Raw genomic sequence first — 6,868 nt, forward strand, 5'->3', positions numbered from 1 at the left:
GATTCTGCTTTTGTTCAGCCCTTGCCTACATCCCAGGTGTGGGTAACTCCCTGGGCAGTCTGGGAGTCTTCCTAGAACCTGGGGAAAGAAAAAGGTTGCCTGCCCTACAAGACCAACAACCTCTTCTAGAGCCTGCACAAAACCACAGGTCATCAGTAGAGAATGTTGACAGGACAGAACACTTGAGAAAGGTGAAGGAGTGGGGGGACCCAGGAGGGTTGGAACCAGCCCTGATGTGGGGGTGGAACAAGGGCCTAACTTCCAGAGCCTGCCAGTGAATGAGGGGAGTGACTGACTGTCAGGAGCCACTCTGGACATGAGCTATGTACATACCTTTAAGTTTGAGTAAAGGGGTGCTGAACAGTTATTGCACCCTGAAATACATTGGACTTTTACACCTGCTCAGATAATGAGGTGTGGCTCCAGGCGTGGGCATCACCCCGTGGGGTTGAGTTACACTCACCTGCTCCTTTGTAATCCTACTGCTTTGTCTTTTTGGGGATAGAATGTTCCATGGTACCTCCCCTTGCGTGTCCCCTATATAAGAATAAAGAATTCCTGTGGCAGTCTCTCTTTCCATGGACCCCTAAGGTCACAGAGCCATCCCCGGATTTTGAAAAGGTACTTCTGTGTGTTTGCATGCTTTCTTCACCATTTTCTTAAATCATTGGAATAATCAGATTTTGTGAACACAGAGTAGGTCCCCAGCTCAAATAGAGATGGCGATAACTGACCTCCATCTACCCCACGCACACACACCATCTCAAGGCCTTTGCTACCAGTATACTGACGTCATCATCATCATCATCATCATGGAGCCCTATTAGGCATCACGACAGCATAACACAGGCACAACTGTGTGGATTTCTCCAAACCTTTCAAGACAGATAGTCAGGTGCAGTAGCACACGCCTGCAATCCTGGGGACTTGGGAGGCTGTGGCAGGAAGATCACAAGTTCAGTCTCAGCAAGTTAGCAAGACCCTAAGCAACCTAGTGAGACTCTGTCTCAAAATAAAAAATAAAAAGGGCTGGGGATGTATCTCAGGGTAAGCTCCCTGGGTTCAATCCCCAGTACAAAAAAAAAAATGCAATTCTACCCCCAATCCCCATTTATAGATAATGAAACTGGAGCTCAGTGATATATAGTAGTTTGCTGCAAGGATTAATTTTTTTGTGTCAATGTGACTGCGACAGGAACACACAATTTGGTCACACATTATTCTGGGTGTTCCTTATAAGATAACATTTGAATTGGCAGACAGAGTAAAGCAAGTGGCCTCCACCTCATCCAATCAGACGAAGCCCAGATAGAACAAACCCTCCACTCTTCCCATGCATAAAGAAAACTCCTGCTTAACTGCTTTCGGGCTGGGACATCAGTCCTTTCTGGCTCTACCTGGGTCTCGAGACGGATGGCATTAAAACTGAAACTACCTCAGCTCTGCTGGCTCTCCAGTTGCTGACTTTAGATCTTGGAACTCATCAGCTTTCATAACAGCATGAACTAATTCCTTATAATAAATCCCTCTATCTCCCCACTCTGGTGTGTGTCTGTCGTGTGTCCATGTGTCCTATTGGTTCTGTGTCTCTAAATCCTGACTAATACACTCACCAAGGCCACACAGCTGCTCTTTCCTCATTCCACCAGCCTTTACCACTCTTGTCCCTACACCAAAACTCATCCTCCCCATGAAGCCTTCTTTCCTGCCCTAGGGTGAGGCTAAGTCCCCTCACTTCTTTGATCTCCCAGTTAGCTTTGCCTCCTCTTATCACCCTGAATTCTTCCAGGGAAATTCTCAATGCAACTCAGATCTACAGTCGCATAGTCATTTGAGTAATCCAGTAGGGAAGGGGTCTTAACCAAAAAAGTGGGATGGCATAGCATGAATTCTCCCTTCCTACACCTTTACTTGTAAGGATTGAGGTGTAATTGTTCATTCATTCATTCATGCCTCATGTATGTAACTGTCCACATGCCAAAGGGAACAAGTCACAATGTTTTGTTTTGTTTTGTTTTTTTCCTGTACCAGCAATCGAACCCAAGGGCGCTTAGCCACTGAGCCACATCCCCAGCCCTTTTTATTTAGAAACATGATCTTGCTAAGTTGTTTAGGGCCTCACTAAATTGCTAAAGCTGGCTTTGAACTCACAATCCTCCTGCCTCAGTCTCCCAAGCTGCTAGGATTACAGGTGTGCACCACTATGCCGACTAACAAGTCACAATTCTTGCCCTCTGAGAGCTCCTAGTCTTACAAAGAAGAGATGGAGCAGGAGGTACAACTGGGCAAGAAAAGCTAACAAGTAGGGAGAAAAATGGTAGGAGGTTCTATGGGGATCGCTAGTGTCATCCCAGAGGTACCAGTGACCTGAAAGAGAAAATGGCATAGTTGGAGTGAAGGAGTCCCAAGCCTTGCTCTCTGCAAGTTGGGAAGCAACCAGGCACCAAAAGAAAACCAGGACGACTGCAGAGAACACAGGATGGCAACCTGAGGAGATGGGCAGAGAAGGGGGGTTGGTGGTTCCAGGAAAAAGTGGAGCTGCAGGGGGTTAATCTGGGAAGTGCTTCTGGAGAAAGAGAAAAGCCAGGCTGGAGGGGAGATCTTGCTGAGGGCTGAGGGAGACATGGGGTTCTGAGGCAGGAAAGGCAAGAAGAGAGGGAGCCAACTTCTCAGTCAGAGCCTGGGCCCCTGGCCGGTTAGACAGACAGGCCACTGAGCAGGGCTCTTAGCCATGCCTGCTGCAGAGGCCTGCGGAGGGACCTTGAAGGCCAACCCAAGACCTTGGGATAGGCAGCTGGCGTTGCCTGGTGAGTGCGGCCTCGGATGGCCCCACCTCATCCTGGGATGTGCCCAGAGGAGAGCTGAGGCCTGAAGCTGGCCCTGAAGGCCACCCCAGCCGCTCCAGAGCTGACCCCAGTGGCGTCATAGGGAGTGACTCAAGCCTCAGCAACAACAATGAGTGAGACTGACGTCAGGCAGGGGGCTCTTGACGGTGGCCAGCCTGCCTGGATAGCCGGCACCCGGCCTGCTGACCCTCCATCCAGGGCAGGCCGTGGGGGTGAGGAGGACCGGCTGTCTCCCTCTAACCTCTGCCCCCTGGGATCCTAGGCAAGGGCTTCTCTACCACCCACCCTTTCTGGGATGTCACTCCCAGCTCCCACTCTCTGTGGCAGAGGAAATGCCTGGGCAGATGGGAAAGTGGAGAAAGTGGCAGAGAGTGTGAGAAAGAGGCCCCTCCCAGCCCCGACCTGCCAACCTCATCAGGCAGCCTCTGGTCCTGGACCAGCCAGGGTGTGTGTCTACTGTCTGTTCTGAGAGCTGGGGATCTGTCCTTCTGTGCTGGGAAGAGTTGCATTTCTTGTTCTCCTGGAAGGTCTATGTGTTTGTCTTGCCAAATTGGGGTGGGGGTTGGGCTTAATTTCTGTGTATCGTCCCTGGAGGGCAGATCATCTCTTCTCCCTTCAAGGGCTGAGTATCTGTTCCTTTGGGAGGCATGTGTGTATCTCTCTTTCTTGGGGAAAGGGATTCTGTGTGACTATCCTTGCAAAAGGGAAGAGCTATTTATCCGCCCTGTTGGGAGCAGGTCTGAATTTATCCCCTGGGAGATTTTTTTCTGACTCTGATTTCATGCCATGCAGGAGGCATCTCTGTCTACCTGGGTCCCTGGGATGAGGGTCCAGTTTTCCTGCTTGGTCACCCCAAGGCTGGGCTCCCTGGGGAGGGCCCAAGCTAGGAGGGCAACGCCAGTCAGCACCCTGCCTGTCTGGCCGGCCACTGGGCACTGCTCCCTGCTAACGCAGCATGTACCAGGACAGGCCCCCCCGCCAGGCTCCCCCTCCCTGGCCCAGCTGCTACCCCCAGCCCCCGCAGCCACACGGAGTCTGATTTATGGTCCTGAGTTGAGGCTGGGCAATGCCAGTGCCTGGGTCAGTCCTTGAAGAGACCTGAAGTGGCCCCCCAGCCTGGCAGGATGAGGGCCCAGCAGGAGGTGAGAGGGTGGGAGGAGGAGGAACACAAAGGTCTAGAGGTGGCAGGTGGGAGGCCTGGGCCAGAGCCTCCAGGGCCCTACAGCTCTTAGGCCACTTCTGAGTCCAGCTGGGGACCCTGGAATGGGCCTTCTCCCCTCAGAGGGAGCAGCGAACACTGGGTAGTAAGGAGGGCTTTTACTTGGCCTGGCACTGACTCCTTCCTGTACCCACCACAGGGGCTGAAGTTTTCTAAATCCCTCTAGCCAGCCTAGGCCTTCACCCAGCAGTCCCCTAGCCTGGGCCCAGGGAAGCACCTGGGCAGAGTTTCACCTGAGAGTCTGAGAAGGGCTGGAGGCAGAACCCATAGCCTGAGTTTGAGCACTAGCTCAGAACAGCTGCTATTCGAGCTGTGGGGCTGCAAGGTTAGGTCCTGACAGGACTAGAAGCAGGATGGACAGAGGTTCACCCCTTCAGCCTCATATTCCAAGGAATCCAACGGTTCTGGGGTCTCTGCTGCAGTCAGGGGCTAGTGAGGGAGAGAAGGGGGCCCACCCAGATTTCTAAGCTCAAACTCCCTGGGAGGCCCAGGCCCAGCCTTCATACGTGTGCACCCAGCATTGCCCTCCACCAGGACAGAACTCTGACATCCTAACACAACTGCCTCATGGCCGTGAAGGTCTTCATTGATCACTGTCCTGTTAACAGGTGGCAGCCTCCCACTTCTGACAGGTCTCTTGGGCTTACCTCTGCAGCCATAGAGGCGGCTGTCCAATAGCTGAACATGCCTGGTACACAGTGGACCATGTGGACAGCACAGTTCGACTGTCGTGTGGTTGCTTATGGCCTTCAGAAGTTTCTTGCCTCCTGGAGGTGAACCTTTACCACTTTCCTCCATAACCAAGGCCTATGGCTGAGCCAGGCATGAGGTGTTTTCTACCCTAGGCCTCAGGGAAGGGCCATGGGGCACAGCTCCTAAGGTGTAGAGCTCCCCTCAGAACCTAGACCTCAGACCATCCTTCCCAAGTCACAGTGGCACCTCAGGGCTGGGGAGGAGGTCAAGGCCTCTGGGCACTGGGCCCAGTATGGGTGGGTGGGGTGGGGGAAGACAGGGAGGCAGGCTTCCTGGGTCTCCATGTGAGGACAAACAGCAGGCTTTGAGGCCTTGGAAAATCCCGCCCGGGATTCCAGGCCCTGTCGCGTCACTGCCTTTTGACTATTGTCCCCATCGGAAACGGGCCCAGCCCCCGGCCAGCAGGGACAGAGCGGCCATTGTGAGGCCCCACCAGCCTCAATGCCCCCTTGTTCACCCTCCTCGCCCCTAGCAAGATGTGGAGGCCAGGTCTTGAAGTTGCTGAGAGAAAGAAAGGGCTGCCTCCAGGGTCCAGCCCTGGGCAGGGCAGGAGAGGCAGGGTGGGACTAGAGAATCAGCCAACCCACCCCACACGCCCTACACCCCACAAGTCATAGTCCTAGAAAAGAATCATCATCACTAGGAGCTTCTTTTGTGGTAATGGGGACTCTACCACTGAGCTACACCCTTACTCTTATTTTACTTTTGAGACAGGGTCTTGCTAAACCTGCCTCAGCCTCCCTAGTACCTGGGATTACAGGTGTGCACCAAAACACCCAGCTTGGAGGTTCTTTCCTTGGTGTGGCCCTGAACTAGAAGGCCAAGCGGTCATGTGGCTGGTATACCCAGGTTGCCTTGGGAAATTGGGAAAGTCATTTCATTTCTCAAAAGTAGATTACTCTTTTGGAAAAAAACAACAGCTAATATTTATTGGTGTTTATCATGTGCCAGGCACAATTTGAAACTTTTTTTTTTTTTTTGGTACTGAGGATTGAACCCAGGGGCACTTTACCACTGAGCTACATCCCAGCCTTTTTTATTTTTTATACTAAGATCTGGTCTCACAAAGTTGCTCAGGGCCTCACTAAATTGTTCAGGCTGGCTTTGAACTTGGGATCCTCCTGCCTCAGCTTTCCAAGCTGCTGGGATTATGGGTGTGCACCACCATCCCTGACTGGAAATACTTTAAAGTGTACTCACTTTATGGCAACTTTATGAAAGGTTTTTTTTTTCCCCCTGATTTATAGATAAAAATAACTGAGGCACAGAAAAGTTAAGTAACTTTAATTAACTTGCCTAATATTATAACTTGTGAGAGCTGGAACCAGAATTGATTGTTTTTGTTATTCTTTTTCGTTTTTGTTTTTGCTGTGCTGGGGACTAACTCAAGGCCTGCTAAGCAAGTACTCTACCACTGAGCCACATACCCAACCCTGGAGCCAAGATTTAAACCCTGGTGGTCTAACTCCAGAGTCTTTGCTTTTGACCACACTACTGTGTTCCCACCTGTGAGATGGGAACACATGCTTTTCTCACTAGGTGATCATGAGGGCTAGAAATAACAAATATTCCACGAAAAGGACCCATCTGGTAGTGGATATTATACATGATAGCTACTATCACAATGGGGCTTGGAAAACTACAGGGACCAAGATTCTCCCTTGTCCCTCCCAGGCCATAGCCTGTCCTCACACATGGAGAGAGACCTGAAGTGAGAGGGACTCCGTCCTGCCACAGTTGTGGGAGGTTTTCCAGCAAACTCTGCTCCTAATCACAGCGCTGACGCCAGGCTCACCTCCCTACCAAACAGATGGGGAAACAGACCTTGGTTGAGGAAGGGGATTCTCTGACAGCAGTGAGGAGGTAGAGGCACAAGGGGCGCATTTCCTGATACCTCTTGGCAGGAGCTTGTTCTGCTGATAAAGCTCACTCAGGAGCCAGGGACACATGCTTGGAAGTTCACGTCTGGTGAGGGTCACAGCCACCCCCTCAGGGACTGGCTTCTCTACTCCAGCCACACATGGATGCTTCAAAAGGTCTGAGGTTAGAC

Source organism: Ictidomys tridecemlineatus, chromosome 6, assembly GCF_052094955.1.
Source record: "Ictidomys tridecemlineatus isolate mIctTri1 chromosome 6, mIctTri1.hap1, whole genome shotgun sequence".
Lineage (NCBI taxonomy): Eukaryota > Metazoa > Chordata > Mammalia > Rodentia > Sciuridae > Ictidomys > Ictidomys tridecemlineatus.